Below are 22122 nucleotides of genomic sequence, written 5' to 3' on the forward strand. Positions count from 1 at the left end.
TCACTGGGGGGGGGGGTCTTTTGGATATACCAGATGATCAGATTAGAGAAGGTCAGATAGTCAAGACTGTACTGTATTTGGTAACTTGTTTGTATATATGGAGGCCCCTCCATGCTTATTCCATGTTCCTCCCCATGAATACCCTTCTGCATTTATGCTTTATGCCACTTATGCATGCCCTTACAGAATAGTACTTAATCAATTTGCTGCCACTTATGTGCGTAAGTGTAAACTCACCTATGAAAAGGAATGGTACAATATAGGGAATGAAGTGCTTCTGTGTACGAAAGATGATTGTGACTTGGAGGTGATTGTGTGTGATGACCTTAAGGTTTCCAAACAGGTAGAAAAAGTGATGGTCAAAGCCAGAAGGATGCTTGGGTTCATAAGGAGAGGGATGACCAGCAGGAAAAAAAAGAGGTGCTAGTGCTTTTGTATAAGTCTCTGGCGAGGCCCCATTTAGAGTACTGTGTTCAATTCTGGAGACCACACCTACAGAAAGATATAAACAGGATGGCGTTGGTTCATAGGGTGGTTACAAAATTGGTCAGTGGTCTCTGTCATAGAGTATGGAGACAGACTTATAGACCTCAATATGTATAATGTATACACTAGAAGAGAGGCAGGAGAGAGAGAGGAGATATGATAGAGATGTTTAAATACCTCAGTGGCATTAATGTACAGGAGGTAAGCCTTTTTCAAATAAAAGAAAACTCTGGAATGAGAGGGCATAGGATGAAGTTGAGGGGGAATCTATGAAAATACACTTTCACGGAAAGGGTGGTGGATGCGTGGAATGGCCTCTCAGTGGAGGTTGTGGAGATGAGGACTGTGTCAGAATTTAAGAAAGCGTGGGATTGGCACGTGGGATCCCTTAGGAAAAGGAAGGATTAGTGGTTACTGAGGATGAGCAGACTAGATGGGTCATTTGGCCCTTATCTGCTGTCATGTTTCTATGAAAGTGCCAGTATTCTGTACATTTACATGTGCAAGTAGCATGTAAATACAGGCACCTAGATATAGAATTGCCCTTCACATGGCTAAGAATATATTAGTCCTTAAAGTATTTTCTTAATAGTTAATTCTCTATAACTAGGTACCTCTGAGTCCTTCTTTTTTTAAAGTCCCAGCCCAGGGAGATACCACAAAATCAACACTTGACAAAGCTCAAGGGTACATGTACCTCATAATAAAATATTACATGAGTGTAAAACATATTCTGTCAGTAATTTCCATGTCCAAGTAAAAGTCTCAATCTTCCTGGATTGATTTGCAAAGAATGCTTCATGTTTAAATATGAGTTAGACAGAATTCCACCAAAAATATTCACAAAGGCCACGTTTTTCAATTCTCGAAAATTATTTGTAAGACAAGTGTTGAAAGAATATTCATAAGCACAAAATGCATGGATGGAGGCAATCCTGTGATGAACAAGACTTTAGAAAATCAATTTGGAATGTTAAGATATGGGTAATATTAAATATAACAATAAAAATAATAACAAAAGCTTATTACCCGTACTAACCTTCCAGTTCATACCAGTTTTCAAAATAAGTTACTGGTCAATACCCAGGAATTACAATAATAAAAACTGTAAAAAAATATTTCCTACTTCACTTTCCACTTAACAATCAAAGTAATTACAGAATAAAAGATATATCCTAATCTTCATCTCTCTAATGAACACTATACCGAATTCAGTACATATTTCCTAAATAAAAATGTTTTAATATTGAGCCTGAATTCTATGTAACAGCCAGATAATCTGATTATATTTGAAACTTCTTTAAGCTTAGTGAGTGCTAATGGACATTAGCATGGGCTAAGGACTAGATTCTATATATGGTGCCTGTAAAAATTGGCACCAAAAAATTTCCACCTAGGCATATTCTATAAACTGCACCTAGATTTAGGCATGGTTTATGGAATATGCCTAGTGGGTTTATAGAATACTAGCTGTTGAGCCCGTTAAAACGGGCTGGTATTGGGGTTTTCAGAGGTTGACGCTGCCCCCCCGTGTGGTCGCCACCGCTCCCCCCACCCCCAGAGTCGCCGCCGCCAGCCCTCCACCCGGCCCAGGCCCTCTCTCCGCTACTGAACTTACATCCATTCGCCGGAACACAGCAGGGCAGATCAGCTGAGCTGCCGTCGGCCTTCCTTCTCTGCCTGTGTCCCGCCCTTGTGTGACGTAACGTCAGCGAGGGCGAGGCACAGGCAGAGAAGGAAGGCGGACGGCAGCTCAGCTGATGTGCGTGCTGCGTTCCGGCGAATGGATGTAAGTTCAGTAGCGGAGAGAGGGCCTGGGCCGGGTGGAGGGCTGGCGGCAGCGACACCAGGTGGGGGAGCGGTAGCGGCGACCTCAGGCGGGGGGGAGCGGTAGCGACCTCGGTGACTTTGCGCAGTTTCCCTCTCTGTCCCGCCCCCGTCATCACGTATTGACGCGGGGGCAGGACAGAGAGGGAAGTCTCTATGCATTTGCGAGTGAGTCGGTCACTCGCCGTTTATATGTTTGATACCCAGCAGCCATGATTGTGCCTAATTCTAGGTGTGTCCATTTATTCCAAGTAAAACTTGGTGTAAATACCGGCACCTAAGTTAGTCACAGAGCAGGTGTATTCTATAACCGTATGTGTACATTTTCAGAATGCCCATGACCCGCCCATTTCATGCCCATGGCCACACCCCCTTTTTGGCAGCACACAGTAGAATTTACGCACACCACTTTACAGAACACGCTTAGCTTTCTCTATTTCTGTGGATGGCACTCTCATTCTCCCTGTCTCATCAGCTCGTAACCTTGGGGTCATCTTTGACTCCTCTCTTTCCTTCTCTGCTCATATTCAACAGATTGCCAAAACCTGTTGTTTCTTTCTCTATAACATTAGCAAAATCCGCCCCTTCATCTCTGAGCACTCTACCAGAACCCTTATCCACACTCTTATCACCTCTCGTCTTGATTATTGTAACCTGCTTCTCACGGCCTCCCTCTTAGCCATCTCTCTCCTCTTCAAGCAGCACAGTTATGGAACACTCTTTTAGGGGTCCTTTTATTAAACTGTGGTAAAAGGGGGCCTGCGCTAGCGTCAGCGTGTGTTATTGACACGCGCTGAGGCCCCCTTTTACCGCAGCAGGTAAAAGGCTGTCCTTTTCTCAAGAGAAGAAATGGCTGTGCAGTAAGTGAACCACTTGCTGCGTGGCCATTTGGGGTGGAGCACTTACCACCACACATTGAGATGGTGGTAAGGGCTCCCCGCTAACCCAGCAGTAACCAGGGCAATGCAAGGGTAAGCACTAGTGCTACAAAGATAGAAATTATTTTTGTAGCACTGTAAATGGTGTGCGTAGAGGGTGGGAAGCCCAGTGGTAGTTCCGGAATAGCGAATAGAAAGCCTGCATTGGGCTTTCCAACGCTTAGTAAAAGGGGCCCCTTATTATTCCAATTTTCATAAACATATGGATTTTCCTATTTTATTAATATCTAGGGGCTTCTTTTACAAAGCTGTGCTAGTGATTCTGGCGTGGCAAATAAGAGGAAGCCCATAGGAATTGAATGGGCTTCCTCTCATTTGCTGCACCGAGAATCAGAAGTGCGGTTTTGTAAAAGAGGCCCTAGGGTAATAATAGGATACTGGGTACATTTATTCAGCTTTAATAGGTATTCCTTTTGTATGCTTTGTACCTTCCCAGCTATTTGCACTCTTAATTGTCTGCCTTCGATCCCACTAGGGATTTGGCTTAAAATAAATCAATAGATTAGATTAGAAATAGTGCCAGACTTGATTTCAATATGAAACGAGAAGAGAACATTCAAATAACAGATGCTTAAGTGCCCCAATGTCGGGCGAACAAGACCAACAAATATTATACTTCAAATGTGCAGCTACATGCATATGAACTGGTATCTAGTACTTCTGAGCAGTGAAAGACAAGGACTGGAGTATAGTGGAGGATCAGCAAGTTTTTAAAAAGTTATGCCAAATGAGCCTAGCAGTCTAGTCTGGATTGTTTGCAAGTGGCTTGAACATCGGAACCCTAAGTGTTGGAAGTTCGCCGACGCAGGGCTCATCTAATATAATAATTTGCTCCTTCAATGTTCGAATGTGTCTCACTGGAATCATAACCATCTCCTGACGTCACGAACGCAGTGAGAGACATTGGAACGTTGCAGGAGCAGCTTCAGCCCTTCCTCCACACGCACCAACATCTCCTGCCCCTGCCACAACGCCCCCCCGATGTCGCCGCCGCTCACCCCTCCAACCCCCTGAGGTCGCCCCCCTCCACCCCCCCCTTGACGTCAGGAGATGTTAATCCTCCAATTTTCTACGCCCAAAAATGTTTTACCTCCTGTTCCGCAGGGCCCCCTCCCCCTTCTGTCGTTTCAGGACCCCCCCTTCCCCCACTCTGCCGTTTCAGGACCCCCTCCCCCTCCTCTGCCTCTCCCCTTCATAAGAGCCAGCTGTTTAAAAGATTTTGCCTCCTGCACGCAGGGACGCCGCTTCAAACAGCCTTTTCTTTCGCTTCTGTTTCAGCTGTTCCTGTGGTCCCGACAGGAACAGCTGAAACAGAAGCGAAAGAAAAGGCTGTCTGAAGCAGCGTCCCTGCATGCAGAAGGTAAAAACTTTTAAACAACAGCCGGCTCTTACGAGGGGGAGGGCCAGAGAGGGGGGAGGGGGTCCCGAAACGAGGGGGGGAAGGGGATCCTGAAACTACAGAGGGGGGTCCTGAAATGACACAGGGGGGAGGGGGGTCCTGAAACGACACAGGGGGGAAGGGGATTCCTGGAACTCCACTGGAAGGGGAGGGGCAGGTCCTGGAACTCGGAGAGGGGGGAGGGGGGTCCTGGAACTCGGATGGGGGGGAGAGGGAGAGGGGGGAAGAAGAGGGGGAGGGGGTTCTGCAAACTCTCAGTCTCATACACTCTCTCAGTCTCACAAAGAGTCTGTGTATCGCACACATACTCTCACACACATTCTCTCGCACACTATCTGTGTGAAACACACTCTGTCACACACACTGTATCTGTGCGACACTCTCTCACACAGACACACTCGCACCTAGTCTCTCTGTCACACACACACACTCGCACAGTCACTCTCTCTCTCTCTCACACAGTCACTCTCACACATACACTCTCTCAAACATACACACTCCAAGGAAAACCTTTCTAGTGCCCGTTTCATTTGTGTCAGAAACGGGCCTTTTTTACTAGTAAGATAAATACTTACATTTATGTTATCTTGTTATGGTTATACATTTGTTGCTGTGTTTGAAGTTCTAGGCTGGCTCAGTTGCCTTATATCAGTGCATTGGATTAATATTTTAAAGGGTGCACAGTTACACTTGGCACATATTTATGCACATTATTGCACATAAACATCACAGGAGTGAGCTACTCTATGAATGAGGTGCAATATTCCACCCGTTAGTGGTCTAAGTAGACTACCACATGAGTGTGTAAGTTTCTGAGGGTGCTTCTCTTTTATGATTTAATATAAATTGTAGCAGATATGTTCTCCTGGTTCTTACTGGGGGTTAAATGATCCTACTTAGCACATCATCCAAGAAAGTTTGGAAATCACCAGACTATGCTTTAGATACTACTATTACTACTACTACTTATCATTACTATAGCGCTACTAGACATATGCAGTGCTGTACTCTTGGACTTGAAGAGAAAGCCCCTGCTCGAAAGAGTTTACAATCTAATCAGGACAGACAAACAGCACAAGTTAGGGATAAAGGAATTACTAAGGTGGGAATGATAAAACACACATGGGTACTGTATAGGTGAACAGGGTTAGGAGTTAAAAGCAGCATCAAAAATGGCTTTTAACCTAGATTTGAAGACGGCCAGAGATGGAGCTTGATGTACTGGCATATGGTGCAGAAAGATAAAAGGTTTGGACATTGGAGGATGAGTTAAGCAATAATTTGCTTTATGTCCAAGTTGGAAAAATTGTGCACACTGAAAAAATAAATCACGTTCTTCCTTCAAGGTTACAGGGCAATGGACACAGTTTTAAACACAGTGTATCAGTTAAAGCCAACCACAGTATTGCATGGGAGCTGAATGAAATTTCCTACATGCCTCAACAAAAGTTATCAAGATGCCATTAAACATCCAGTCCTTCCAACAGGTAGATTCATGGGCAATCCAAAATATAGTATTAAGTCAAAGTGTTTGCAGAAGGGAATTCCACTATTTATTGGGAATTTGAGTGTCTAACCTATGCAAAGCCTGATAAGCTGCCAGTATACAAATGTTATTCTTGATATGCTTAGGAAGGGCTATTCCTGATGTATGGTGGAGAAGTACAGGGTAGAAAAGTTCCTGTACCAGTTCAAACCATGCTAAGTTTCAAAAAGTTCATAACCCACAAAACATTTACATCCTTGTCTCAAAAAATATGCCTGATAACAGGGAAAGTGGATGGGGCTTGATATACTGCCTTTATGTGGTTAGTTTATATACATACACAAGTACTTATTTTTGTACTCGGGGTTACATGACTTATCAGAGTCACAAGGAATAGAGTGGGAATCAAACCCAGTTCCCCAGGTTCTTAGGTTGCTGCGTGAACCAGCGGGCTACTCCTCCACTCTCCAGAAATCAGGGAAATAAACACCATCCTTCCTTTAGGGGTTTTAACCTTATGTAGTAGCTCATTTCTCCACAGAAATTTACTAAGCAAATGATCAATCTTGTTAAAAAAAAAATAAACACAGAAGGATTAGAGGTAACATTGTAAAGAGATAGTTCAATTGGGGTCAAATATCATTTTAGTGCAATTGATTTATATTTATTTATTAAGACTTACTATACCACCTTTAACTGCCACACTGCAGATCAAAGTGCTTTACAGCCTAAAATCCACATAGAAGAAGGCACATATGATTGAGGTCTACAAAATTCTGAGTGGCGTAGAACAAGTAGAAGTGAATCAATTTTTTACTTTTTCAAAAAGTACAAAGCCTAAGGGACACTCAATGAAGTTACATAGAAGTACTTTCAAAACAAATAGGAGGAAATATATTTTCACTCAACAAATAGTTAAGCTCTGGAACTCTTTACTGGAGGATGTGGTAACAGCGGTTAGCATATCTGGGTTTAAAAAAAGTTTGGACAAGTTCCTGGAGGAAAAGTCCATAGTCTGCTATTGAGATAAACATAGGGAAGCCACTGCTTGCCCTGGGATTGTTAGCATGGAATGTTGTTACTACTTGGGTTTCTGTCGAGTACTTATGACCTGGATTGGCCACTTTTGGAAACAGGATACTGGGCTAGATGGACCATTGGACTGATCGAGTATGGCTATTCTTATGTTCTTATGAACTCCATTAGCCATAATAGAAAAATCAAATCAATCATCCAAAATAAAAACAAAACACATACACATTTAAGGTAAAACTATCCAACTCCAGTCTCAGCAGCTAAGTTACCATCAAAAGCCTTTTGAAAGAGCCAGGTCTTAAATAATTTTAAAGATCATTCCCCTCTAATAGACAAGGGGAGAGAATTCCACATGACGTGCCATAAGAAAGAAAGCACTGTGACAAGCATATTCCAATTGAGCTATACGAAGACCTGGAAGAACTAGGTGATGATCTTTGATAGATCTAAGAACCCACCCAGAAGAATAGGGAATAGTAAGCAGTGATAAATATCCTAGGTTGCCAAAACGATAAGCCTTGAAAGTTAGAAGAAATTTACAAGTAATATGAAATTCAACAGGTAACCAATGATGTTGTTTTAAAGACTGGTTAATATGATCTGATCTCCATAAGTTACACAATAAACGCTTAGCATAATTTTTTAATGTTTGTAGTTTTGTGGGTCCCACCATGATAAATAATGAGGGTACCAACTCACTAGGAGTTCTTGCAATTTATACTTCTATATTCAAATGGAGGGTATCTTCTAAAGATGGTCTGAACCAGCTTCCCAGATACTTTATAGAGGTTGCCACCGAGTAAATAGGGAAGTCTCCCAAATTTGAACTTGTGCAATAGAAGTTGAGTGACGTGGAGGGGCATTTTCGATATGATATCTAAATCTGACTTTGGACATTTTGCAGAAAACGTTCAAAATCCGAATAGGAAAGAAGCTCATTTTCGAAAAAGAAAAATGTCTTTTTTTTTTTTTCAAAAATACTGTTTCGAACAAGGTATTGTGCTTTGGACATTTTGTTTTTTGGTCAGTTTTTGAAAAAAAATGAGTACGTGCAAAACATAGAGATTCATGCCATTGGGATGTAGGAGTAACCAGCATTTTTAGTAGACTGGTCCCCCAGACATCCCAGGAGACCAATGGTGCATGCTAGGGGGGCACTTCTTGAATACTCCCAGGTGCATATCTCACCTTTGCTCCCTTATCTTGTTCCCTGAGCCCTCCAAAACACATTGCCCTCCACTGTACACCACTACAATAGCCCTTATGATTGAAGGGGGCACCTATATGTGGGTACAGTGGGTTTCTAGTGAGTTTTGGAGGGCTCACAGTTTCCACTACAAGTGTAACAGGTAGGGGGAGGTATGGGCCTGGGTCCACCTGTCTGCAGTACACTGTACCCACGACTAGACTACTCCAAAGACTTGCATGCTGCTCTAAAAGACCTGACTTTAACATCTGAGGCTGTCATAGAGGCTAGTAAGTCATATTTGTATTCACATTTTTGGGGGGTGAGAGGTGGTCAGTGACCCCTGGGGTATTTGGGGGGGGTCACCCCTGATTCTCTCCAATGGTCATCTGGTCATTTAGGGTACCTTTTTGTGCCTCATTCGTTCTGAAAACAGGTCTAGACAAAACATCTTAGTTTTAGTCCTGGACATTTTTGTTTTGTTCCATTATGACTGTAAAACGTCCATGTGTTAGGCATACCCTAATCCCACCTTTGAAACGCCCCTGACATGCCCCTTGTGAGTTGGATTAATTGCAGATGAATTGCGTAGATACTTAAAAGATAGTACACATTTTTTGAATATCTTAGAAACTACCGCATTCAGTGATCAACAATTTTTAATGGTTATGTTAGATGTTACGGCTCGCTATACTTCACTTCCTCAACAAGATTGCTTACGGATTTTAGAACAAAGTCTAGAAACTAGACCTCGTCCTCATCAGATACTGACCTCTTTTTTGATTAAATTGGCTACCATAGCTTTAACAAAAAACTTTTTCCTATTCAAAGACCAGTTCTATCAACAAAAAAAAGGAGTGGCCATGGGAGCAACATGTGCTCCCTCAACAGCTTGTTTATATATGGTTCACTTTGAAAATTGTTGGTTAGGACATAATCCATGGTCCCATCATGTAGCCAAGTGATATCGGTATACAGATGACATTTTTATGTTATGGGATGGGGATTCTGATCAATTAGAACAGTTTTTTGATTGGTTAAACAAAAGAGATATTAACATATGTTTTACCGTGCAACAATCAGCGGTCCAAATTAATTTGTTTAGATGTTTTAATCACTCAACATCATAACACATTTAGTACAGAGGTTTGTATTAAACCCACTGACCGCAACACATTTCTGCATTATAAGAGTAACCATCCCAAAGCGACGAAAGAGAGCCTGCCATTTTCACAATTGTTAAGCTATCGCAGGATATGCAGCCATACCTCTATTTTTAAAGATCAAGCTAAAAAGGTATTGCAGAAATTCAAGACCTGAGGATATCCTGAACATATAACGAAAATTGCCTTTACCACAGCCAAATACAATCATTGGAGTCAATTACTACAAGGCAATAAGAAAATTGACAAGGAAGAAAACCTACAAACTTGGGAACTGAGATATACCCTAGGGATGAATGGAATGGTGCGGATCTTAAAAAGACATTGGAAAATCATGCAAGCACATCCTACTTTTCAGAACCATCAGTTAAGGATTGCATATTTGAGAGAGATCCTACAAGATAGGATACCTAATACAAGTGTTGTTCTCTCTAATGGACATAAAGAGTGCGGGAAATGCAAATTCTGCCCATGGATGATAATGGCAGAGTTTTTCACCAATCCATTGGATACCAGGAAATACCGTCTGAGGTTTGATACCAATTGCAACACCATGCGTGTAGTGTATATTCTAATTTGCACCTGTCAGAAACTGTACGTGGGAAAAACCATGCGACCACTAAAGCAATGATTAAGTGATCATAAATATAACTTGAACCATCAGTGAATTGAATCTCCCGTGGAAGGGCATAATTGAATGGAAACGTCTAACTCCATGGGCGTTTATCTCCGAGAACGGGTCCGTGAAGGGGCGGGCCGAACCGTATTTTTGAAAAAAAATGGACGTTTTTGAGCTGGGCGTTTGTTTTTTTTAGCGATAATGGAAACTAAAAATGCCAGCTCAAAAACGTCCTAATCCGAGCCATTTGGTCGTGGGAGGGGCCACGATTCATAGTACACTGGCCCCCCTGATATGCCAGGACACCAACTGGGCACCCTAGGTCAGTGCGGTGGACTTCAGAAAAAGCTCCCACATGCATAGCTCCCTTACCACGAGTGCTGAGCTCCCAACCCCCTCCCCCCAAAACCCACTACCCACAAATGTACAACACTACCATAGCTCTTAGGGGTGAAGGGGGCACCTACATGTGGGTACAGTGGGTTTTGGAGGCCTCCCATTTACCAGCACAAGTGTTACAGGTGGAGGAGGGGATGGGCCTGGGGCCACCTGGCTGAAGTGCACTGCGGTACCCATTAAAAGTGCTCCAGGGACCTGCATACACACAGGCCTCTAGGACTTGTTACTGCTGTATAACATTGGCACACCAGTTGACACCTGAAGACTAATCTCTTCGAAAACGTCCTTTATTGGAATAACCGCCTTTACTCACAGTTAACTGCAGATCAGAGGTTGTGCCCCACCACTGGCAACGAGTCTCCCTGGTAGTGAGATTAGCAGATCAGAGCTGGCAGAATGTTGTACAATGCCCTCTTTCAGCCACATTCAAGGTAAGAACTAAGTTCTCTAACGTGGCTAACACATGAAAGGGATCTAAAACTGGCTTACAAACATGGCCACTACCTCATGGACTACCGGAAACAAAACTGGACACACTCTGACCCAGTAGGCAGGGGGAAAAGCACCATGGGAGAAGAGCCTACCAACTACCAACATCGTGAGACTGTAACACAAGCTAATGAAATCACAGAGCCCAATACCCTACACCCACCACAATGCAATGCTGATGTGACCCTGTACTGCACCCGAGAGCCACATCTGACCCAGGGAAAGGCTGTGACAGGATTGAACATATTCTTCTGTCATGGAGATGGGTACGGCATTTGAGGCTGGCATAGAGGCTGGAAAAAAGTTTTTAAAGTGGGGTTTTTTTGGTGGGAGGGGGTTAGTGACCACTTGGGGAGTCCGGGGAGGTCATCCTCGATTCCCTCCAGTGGTCATCTGGGCAGTTTGGGCACTTTTTTGGGACTTGTTCGTGAAAAAAAAAGGGTCCAAAAAAAGTGACCCAAAATCACGGTAAAAACGCCTTTTTTTTCGATTATCAGCTAGATACCCATCTCTCCTCAGCTGATAACCACGCCCCAGTTCCGCCTCCACCATGCCTCCGACATGCCCCCGTCAACTTTATTCGTTTCCGCGACGGAGTGCAATTGGAAACGCCCAAAATCGGCTTTCGATTATACCGATTTGGGCGCCTTTGCGAGAAAAACGCCCATCTCCCGATTTGGGTCGAAATATAGGCGTTTTTCTCTTTCGAAAATAAGCTGGTTACTCACCCATAGTATAGAAATGTCACATACGTTTGGTGACTATAAATGTATAGTGATAGACCACATTCTGGAATCTATACGTGGGGGAGACAAGGATTGTAAATTAGTTCAGGTGGAACAACGTTGGATATACAGACTGAAAACTTTAGCCCCAGACGGTCTCAATAGCCGAATGGAATGGAAAGCCTTTTTATAAGGCTATAGTGCGCATTAAGAATAGTACTATATAGCTGTCTCTTTAAGATCCAAGTCGAACAGTGAATTGAGTTAGTTGGATGTCCCTTTAAGCTTCCAGCCTAAGCATGATTGGCTAACAATCTAGGCGTCAGTTTAAAAACCAGTCACCATTTTAGTTTTGATAATTTCAAACAGAAGAGAAGCAGACTTAGTAAAAGGTGTGTGTGTGAATATTAGCTAGATTGCTGGTCCACAAACGTTTTTTACTCTCTTTATCGAATATTAAAACTATTTAAAGAGACTACAGGTCATGCTCCTAACAAAGCATCGGTGAAACAGGGGCTGTAGAGCATACCCACTAGTCTAAGTTGTATATCAGATAAGTGACTTTTGTATTTCTAATTAAAATATTAGAGTATCGAATAATACAAAAAAATAACAATTTAAAGAGGCACATATGGTGAGGTTTTTTGACTTATGACGGTGTTCACCAGCAGTTTACATCAGAAAAAAACTAATTTTCAAAAGTAAACTCTGAGCAGCAAGGTATCCACTACAAGAGAAGCAATAGTGGTTACCGAGCATCTGAAGTATTTTCCTCCCCATTTAATTAATGGTCTAGAGAGTTATATACTTGCAAGTGGTGGATAGTGAATGATATTCTTTAAGCAAGTACCAGGTTGTTGTTGAAATAGATAAACGTCTGCAAAGTAGGTTTTGAAAATACTGATTTGGATGTTTTGAGAAGAAAAATGTCCAAATGGTGCTTTATGACACTTTTTGGATGTTATTCTGTTTTGAAAATGAGCCCCAATGTCTCCAATTTGTTCCCTTTTATTTTATAACCCACAAATGACAGAAAATAATTGGTAAAGATTGCAGGCAGAGAATTATTAAAGGAAGATAAATAAAGCAGCAGGTCATCTGCAGAAGTAAATAACTAAAAGTTTGATTGGAACAACTAACTCCAGAAATATTATCAGCAGACTTAATGGCACACAGTAAGAGTTCAGTGGCCAGACTGAACAAAAAAAGAAAGAAGACGCCCCTGTCTGGTGCCTGTACCAAGGGTAAAAGGGTAAAAGGAAGAGGCTTCCATGAATATATATTTGGGTATGGGGATTCTGACATAAATTTTGAACAAGATTAATATAATAAGAGGAAACCCAAAATGGTGAGGGGTATAAAACAGATATTGAGGGGCATAATTGAACGAAAACGTCTATCTCCATGGGCGTTTATCTCCGAGAACGGGTCCGTGAAGGGGCGGACCGAATCGTATTTTTGAAAAAAATAGACGTCCATGTTTTATTCGACAATTTGTGAGCTGGGCGTTTTTGTTTTTCAGTGATAATGGAAAATGAAAGCACCCAGCTCAAAAACGAATAAATCCAAGGCATTTGTTCGTGGGAGGGGCCAGGAGTCATAGTGCATTGGTCCCCCTCACATGCCAGGACACCAACCGGGCACCCTAGGGGGCACTTTTACAAAAACAAAAAAAAAAAAGGTCAAAGAGCTCCCAGGTGCATAGCACCCTTCCCTTGTGTGTTGAGCCCCCCAAATCCCCCTCAAAACCCACTGCCCACAAGTCTACATCATTACTATAGCCCTAAGGGGTGAAAGGGGGCACCTACATGTGGGTACAGTGGGTTTGGGGGGGTTGGACGACTAAGCATTAAGCAGCACAATTGTAACAGGTGGGGGGGGGGGATGGGCCTGGATCCACCTGCCTGAAGTCCACTGCACCCCCTAACAACTGCTCCAGGGACCTGCATACTGCTGTCAGGGAGGTGGGTATGACATTTGAGGGTGAAAATAAAAAGTTGTGAAACATCATTTTTTGTGGTGGGAGGGGGTTAGTGACCACTGGGGGAGTCAGGGGAGGTCATCCCCGATTCCCTCTGGTGGTAATCTGGTCATTTAGGGCACTTTTTGGGGCCTTATTCGTGAAAAAACAGGGTCCAGGAAAAGTGCCCTAAATTCTAGCTACAAACGCATACTTTTTTTCCATTATCGGCAAAAGGCGCCCATCTCTCCTCGGCTAATAACCACGCCCCAGTTCCACCTTCGCCATGCCTCCGACACGCCCCCGTCAACTTTGTACGCTTCCGCGATGGAGTGCAGTTGAAAACGTCCAAAATCGGCTTTCCATTATACCGATTTATTCGTTTTTGTAAGATAAACGTTTATCTCCCGATTTGGGTCGAAATCTAGGCATTTTTCTCTTTCAATTATAAGGTGGATTATCACTCAACCCTATCGAATGCCTTCTTGGTGTCAAACAACATGATGAACACTGGATAAGGGGAGATTATTTGCTTGTTGAACAATCTGGTATTGTCGAACTTGTGCACTCCCTCACTGGTGTTGACCTTATGGCAGGTGGCTCTCTCCTGAAGTCAGAGGGGCAGGGCTCAGGCAGGGATGTAATTAAATTCCCTGGGGCACAGCAGTTCAGAGATGCCCCAAGGGAGGAGGTCTCAAGGAGAAGGACCCCCCAGTGAAGATGTCTCCAAAGTGAGAGGCCCAGCGTGAAGAGGTTTCCAGCTGGGAGGTCCATGTGCAGAAGTTACCTGGAAAGAGGCCCAAGGGAAGGAGTCTGTAGGAGAGAAGCTCCAAGGAAATGAGTGTTTCCAAAGTGGTGGCTGGGCTATAGTGCTTTTGGGGGAGTCCCAGGGAAATGAGGAGTGGATCATTCAACATATGACCATATAAATTAAGGAGATGAAATTCTCAGTCATTTGATTTAATAAATGCCCATCCCCATCTACCCTCCAGATAACTTTTAAAGGCATCAATGGCTAGATTAAGACCTTTTTGAAAAAGAGTAGCAACACCATTTTTTTCGAAATGTTTGGGAGAAAATACAATTATCTACCCATTTTTTTGTTGTATTTTCTGGGATTCCTGGCTTGACAAATGGGTTTCTTGAAGAAATTATATGTTGGCTCTAACACATTTTAGGTATACCAAAATCTTGGTGTACTTGATGGTGTGGGCTCAGCCCTTTAATATTTAAAGAATCAAAGTGAACACTAGCTATTGTAGACATTAACTTAAGGTAAAGAAAAACTGCTGTATCTGTACCAATAAAAGCTCCTCTCATCCTCAAGAGAACAAAAATGATTAGAGAAAATAAACTAAATTGGTATCCTCTTTAGTCATAATTACCTAATTCCAAATGGGAAGACAAAGGTAAATAAATATGGGACCTCATGGGCCAAGTGGTGAGAAGCCTGAGCAAGGCCAAATCCTGCAGTTAAAAAAATGATAATGTGCCTAAAACAAGAAATAGTAATAGATAAGGCAAATCACACTGCATAATACAGCCATGCATGGGCACCTAAGCAGTCTTTAGCACAGAGACTGGGACACACAAGTATAGTTTTATGTAAGGTATAGGGCTTGCAGAATGGAAATAAAGATTGTCACTAATGCCCATGTTTACCAAGGAAGCACTGAAGATCTGATGTTGGGTAGTTTTTGGTGATGTTATTTCAAGAGACATGGAGCAGGACAGGATAAAACAGTCCATATCTCACTCCAATTGCCTTCAATTTTGACCACATATTGAGAAACTGTTTCCTGTCTTGCACTGTCACTTTGCCAAAATCCAGCAAAATAGAAATATAACACCCATCAACTAAAAGAGATGGCTTGGTTTTTGCTGCAAGCAAGTTTTTCAGGGCTTGTGAATTACAAAAGAACTTGGCCACAATGGGTCTAGAAGAAAGAAAAAAGGACAAAATTTTGCAAGGTCAACCAAAGGTTCAAAGAAAAGCTGTGGTATTCCAGGAAAGTGGGAGAAAACCAAGGGATCACACAAAGCTTTTATTGAAGAATGGCCCTACTTGGTCAAGTTTTGGCGACAGCCTTCATCAGGGGTAAACGTGTAGTCTTCAATCCAATGTGAACTCAATGGGACACAAGTCCATATACAATCTTTTTAAGAGCTGGATCAACCCTCCAAGGTGCTGCTAGATGCAACTGTTATTCTAGGGCAAATGCAATTGGTAAGAAGGGAGAGGGAACTTTATGCGTTTGCTCTGATGTGAGTGGCTTCTTCAATTGTAATCCAAACCATTCGATTATGTTGAATTCCAAATATTTCACAATATTAGGACCCTCAGAGCCCCTATGTAGACCCAAGGTGTGTATATTTCTGCACTGATTTTGGTTGGTTAAATCCTTGAGGTCTCGCTGTATAATGTCTCACTGTTGGAGCTACTTAGTAAGCTCTTGGGAGCAATGATCTACAGTTTTGATCAAGTGTTCAGTTTGTGTAAGGTGTTCCTGAAATATGGCAAGCTGTGGAATGATTGCTGACAACTCCAATTGATCTCTGCCATGTTCTGCAAGTTGTTTGAAGTAAATTATACAGAGTTCTAATTTCTGAGAAAATTTCTCTGTGTCAGCAACCGGAAGGCCCTGCATTATGTTTGTGTAGGGCACAGTGGCCCATGCTTTGATTATTTAATAGTGGAAGATAAGATAAAATGATTTCAGCCTACCAGACTTATTAGTGGCCATGGGAGAAACTTGATGTGTTTCACTATCCAGTAATTGTGAAAGAAAGGCATAAAATCAAGGCATTCTGATAATCCTGAAGAGAGCTTATGCTTCAGGCCATCAACTCCATCAGGCTCATGAGCATCTCCTTTAAACTGAGTCCTAACATTTTCACACTCAGTAGAGCCCCATGCTGGCTTTGGAGCAGCCTAATGGTTTGTGCAGTGCCAAGAACCAGGGCAACTGGGTTTGATTCCTAGTGCGGCTCCTTGTGACTCTGGGCAAGTCCCTTAACCCTCCATTGCCCCAGGTACAATTAAGCACCTGCATTTAAGATGTAAACTACTTTGATTGTAATCATACAAAGGTGGTATATCAAATCCCATCCCTTGCCTTTCATACTGACCTGCACAATGGACATGGCAGACTATCAAATCTGACAATAAATATAAACATACTGATACAGCATGAACAAGTCACCAATCGATAAGTGGATGGATTCAGTAAGGAGGTTTAAAAAAACTCTATGAATGACCATAATGGAATGAAAATGTTTCTTAAAAATCATAACAAAATAACAAAATAATAATATACTAAGGCAAAAGGAAGGGAAAATGACCTAGTGATAAAATCAGAAGTGAAAGCAGTAGAGTCAAGACAAAAGTGAGCTGATAACTCTGAGCAATGTAATTAATGCTGTTACTTGGGCATTTGGTGATAAAAATCGCATTGTAAAACCAAGACCTATATGTTTCTTGCATGACAGGCAGCTCTGTGACTTTAAAGGTTAGATCTGTCCGGTTTACTGGTTAAAAATCAGTTTTTTTACACATTCACTTCTTGCACTGTAAAAATGTATCAGTCCTAGAAAAATATAATTGAGGAACCTACATTACTGAGAGCCCCTTTTACAATGAGGTGGAACCCGTAACGTCACTTTGCTGTGCATCATTTTGGCACTTCCACCGGGCTACTACAGGAGCCCGTCGGTAGTGCCTGCCCCCAGTGCATACCATTTCTGATGCTTAAAAAATATTTTTTATTTTTTAGCACCGGGGGCTTACCTGGTGGTAATCAGGGTTAGCACGGGAGCCCCTACCACCTCCTAAATAGGTAGCGATAAGATCTTCCCCAGGAAATGGCCACACGACAAGGGGTTCACTTACCGCATGGCCATTTGCTTAAACAAAAAAGCCTATTATCCACTGTGGTAAAAGGGGGGCCTCAGCGTGTGGCCCTGAATGTCTATAAATGATTTACGAAGCCCTGAGGCTGATGTAATAAACTGATTTCTCAAAATGGGGCTTCAGGTTGTATAAAAGTGCACAATTGAGGTATAAACTTTTTTCGTGTGTAAAACCTGTTTTACTTGTAGTAAAGGCCTTTTAGAAAATTGCGTGACCACATATGCTCTTGAAAAGAAGGAATGTGGAACGTGTACACTTACTTTTGTGTGATCTGCCCCTGGACATTCCCAGAGGTGTACTTTGGGCAGAGTGGAGGCAGAGCAGAAACGTATGTACGCATTTTATTAAAAGTATGGAAGGACCAATGAGCCTCCAGTGATGAAGAGTGAAGATCCACAAGGTTCAAACATAATCTAATTTTATTGAGAGTATACAAGAGGCTTCTATGGTTTAGGCAGACTCGACACAGCACCATGTTTCAGCAATACTGTGACTGCTTCAGGAGTCAATACATCTAATAACATACAGAGAAAATATAAAATCAAAATATAATACACAAAGAGGAATACTAAGAATAATAAACAGATACATAAAAAGTAAAAAAAAAAATAAGGCTTAAGCTTAAAAACAGTACAACATAAGACATTTATATCAGCCTTATAATTATATGTATCACCAGCTTGAAGTCCAATTGCCTGCACATGTAAATGTTATATCATACCAAAAATAAGTAAAAACATTATATATAGTATAAAATAGGCCTCAAAAAATGTAAAAATAAGCATCTTGGTCATATGGAGGGGCATTTTCAATATGACCTCTAAGTCCAACTTTGGAAGTTTTGCTCAAAACATCCAGAATCCAAGTGGCAAAGTCATTTTTGAAACAGCAAAATGACTCTTTTTTATTTTAAGAAAATGGCCATTTGCTAGATATTTATGTGCTCAGTGCATTTATTTTTTTGGTCCATTTTCAGAAAAAAAAATCAAAGTGACAAACATACAAAATCAAGCCATTGAAATGTAGGAGATGCCAACATTCTTAGTAGACTGGCCACATAGACATCCTTGCAGAGCAGTGGGGTACCCTAGGGGGCACTGCAGTGGATTCACATAAAATCTCCCACAGAAACGTCCAAATCAGTATTATCAAAACCTCTGTTTGGACATCTTTCTCTGAAGTCCGACAGAAGGACATCCAAATCTCAAGGGGGTATGCCAGGGGCATGTTCAAGGCGGGACTTGGGCGTTCCTAAGACTTGGACATCTTTCAGCCATAATGGAACAAAGCAAAAACGTCCAGGACTAAAACTTAGATATTTTGAGCTAGACCTGTTTTTATTACGAATAAGGCACAAAAAGGTGCCCCAAATAACCAGATGACCACTAGAGGGAATCAGGAATGACCTCCCCTTACTCCCCCAGTGGTCACTAACCCCCTCCCACCCCCAAAAAGTGTGTTGAAGAACATTACTTGCCAGCCTCTATGCCAGCCTCAGATATCATACTCAGGTCCATTACAGCATGCAGTTCCCTGGAGTAGTTTAGTAGTAGGTGTAGTGCACTTCAGACAGGTGGACCCAGGCCCATACTCCCACTACCTGTTCACTTGTGGAGGAAACTGTGAGGCCTCCAAAACTCACCAGAAACCCACTGTACCCACATATACAGTAGGTGCCCGCTTCACCCGTAAGGGCTATGGTAGTGGTGTACAGTTGGGGGTAGTGGGTTTTGGAGGGGCTCAGCACACAAGGTAAGGGAACAGTGGTCAGAGGTGTACTTGGGAGCATTTTATGAAGTCCACTGCAGTGCCCCCTGGGGTCCAAATGGCTTGAATTTGGACATTTTACACTTGGACGTTTTTTTTTCCGAAAATGTCCAAAAAACAAAGACGTCCAAATCACAGGACGTCCATAGTAATTTTTGAACACAAAAGATGCCATGGTTACCTCAACATTTATACATCCAGAGATCGAAAAAGACATACAAATTGAAACATATTGTAATACAGCTCAAGTAGTATACATTATCCAATGTCCGTGCCCACATATATGTAAGAAAATCTAAAAGGATGATAAAAACACTTATAATTGAACACCATAGTTACCTCAACTGTAACATTCTACAGCACAATTAGTAGACCACTGGAATGCAGGTAGACATTCCATCACTGATTTAAAAGTTTTAGTTTTTAAACTTTTTTTTTTAATTTATTTATTTGTAATTTTAATGAATTTTACAAGAAACACTTGTACAGAAAAGGAGTATTACCATACCATACAAGAAAATATTTTATAAAGAAAATCTATTAAATGATAATTACTGCTAAAGTCCACAATTATAGGCAAGGCACAATTCAAAAATTGGTTAACATAGGAAAAAATGAGTAGAAAATGTTCCCACTTATCCTATCACGGAGTACATACTAATGGAGGAAGCACAAGAGAGTTTACGGCTGGTTCTTGTCTGGAGTCCAGGAATTTTGCTAACTGATCACTCTCAAAGAAAACATATTTAATTGATTGAAATTTAACAACACATTTGCAAGGAAAATTAAGCCAGAAAATTCCCCCCTGTGACAATACACGATCACGAAGTTTCAAAAAAGACTGACGTCTTTTCTGAGTTTGTCTATATCAGGAAATACTTTGACTTTGCAATTCAGAAAGACTTCATGTCTATGTTTAAAGAAAGTTTTCAAGATCCAGTCCCGATCCGGCTGTAGAACAAAGTCTATAATTAATGTAGCAGGTTGTACTCCACATAGTTCATCTTCAATTGTTTGTGATAAATTCAAATTTAGCTCCTCAAATGGGGTTTCCATAGATGGTATTATGCGCTCACTTGGTTTCTTAACATAGGGAGCCAAATAATAAATCCTTGCTACAGGTGGAAACAATTGTTCAGTAATTTTTAATACTTCAGAAAGATATCTTTTGAATGTTATTAAAGGAGCCACTGCTGGAACTTAGGAAAATTTACAAATCTCAATGTTTTCATCCTTTGTAAATTTTCTAAAGTTTCTATTTTCCTATGTAAATATACATTTTCTTTTATTAAAGTTATTTGACTCTCTTTAATTTGATTTGTTTCAAGTATAATTGTTTGTTCAAAAGTTTTAGATTGTTCCAACTGTTTTTCCAAGTCTGCTATTTTAGCTTGATTTGATTGAGTGACTTTAACTATTGGAGATAGTTTTAGTTTTTAAAGTTTTAAGCAATTTGGAGGGGTAGAGATATGGATCAAATTCTACTGTGAGAGGAACAAAAATTCATTTTCCAGTTAAGCACAGTTACTCCACACAGATTGAACCGATAGATTTCAGACCTTTTCTATAATTGCATGGTTTCTTCTTCTCCTTCCTTTCTTTTTAGCCTTTTATTCTTCTTGCTTTTCCTTATTGTTCCCATTTTTGTCCTGCTCCCCTACCCCCTTTTCCCCCTTTCCCCTTCCTCCTCCATCTCCTCTTCACATTCACCTACCCGCTTTTCTTTCTTTCTCCTTTTGCTTTTTCCTGTTCCTCCCCATTTTATCCCTCCCATTTCTTTTCCCTCCTGTCCCCTCCTTTCCCTTTTCCCTTCCTCCCTTAGCCCTTTTTTTCTTCCCTTTTGGTTCCTGTCCGCTTTTTCTCCATTCTTTTCACTTTTTCTCATCCTTTTATGACCTCCTACAATTTCTTCCCTCTCTTGGTGTTTTTGGCATCATTTTACTAGGCCACACTAGAAAGTGGCCAGTGCTGCATTCTTTTTTTTTTTTTTTAATGGCAATGTGATAATTTCCCCATTAGTGAGTGGCTATTACTGCTGGGAGCCCTTACCACCAAATATTTAATTGGGTAGCATGCAGTAATGTACCCATGCTACCCAATTAGTGCAGGGCATGCCTTTCCCCGCCCCCATGCTAGAAAATAATTTCAATTTTCTACCACAGGGATTGGCGTATGCCAATACCACGGGACATCTCAGAATGCCCTATGGTGGTACTGTTTTGGCATACACTACCCGTGCGGTAGACCTACCACCCTTTAGTAAAAGGGTCCCTTTTATTTTTTTTCTTATTTGCACTCCCCCTTTTTTTTACTTGTTTTTCTCTTTTACAATTGTCTTTTTCCCCTCTTTGCCATCTTTGCTCATTTTCCCCCTCTTTTTTCCTTCCTTTCCTTTTCCTTCTCCCCTTCCCCCCTCTCCATTCTTATTTCATTCCCCTTTTTTCTACCCATCCTCTTCATTACACCCAATCCCCACTACCCTTCCCCTTCTTTTTCCCTTTCCTTTTCCCCTCCTACTAATCTTTATCACTCCCCATATTCACCACCTTCTCCCTACCCTCCGCCCCTACTGCTTTTTACCCACACCCCTACTTCCTTCCCTTCTCTCTTTCCTCCATCCCCCTTCCCTCTTTCCTCTCCCCTTTTCCTTTTCCTTCTCTTTTTTTTTTGTTTTCCTCTTCCTCTTGTCCCTCCTTTTTCTTCTCTTTTTTCCCCATTTTTTCTTCTGGCATC

Source organism: Microcaecilia unicolor, chromosome 1 (assembly GCF_901765095.1).
Source record: "Microcaecilia unicolor chromosome 1, aMicUni1.1, whole genome shotgun sequence".
In the NCBI taxonomy this organism is placed as follows: Eukaryota; Metazoa; Chordata; class Amphibia; order Gymnophiona; family Siphonopidae; genus Microcaecilia; species Microcaecilia unicolor.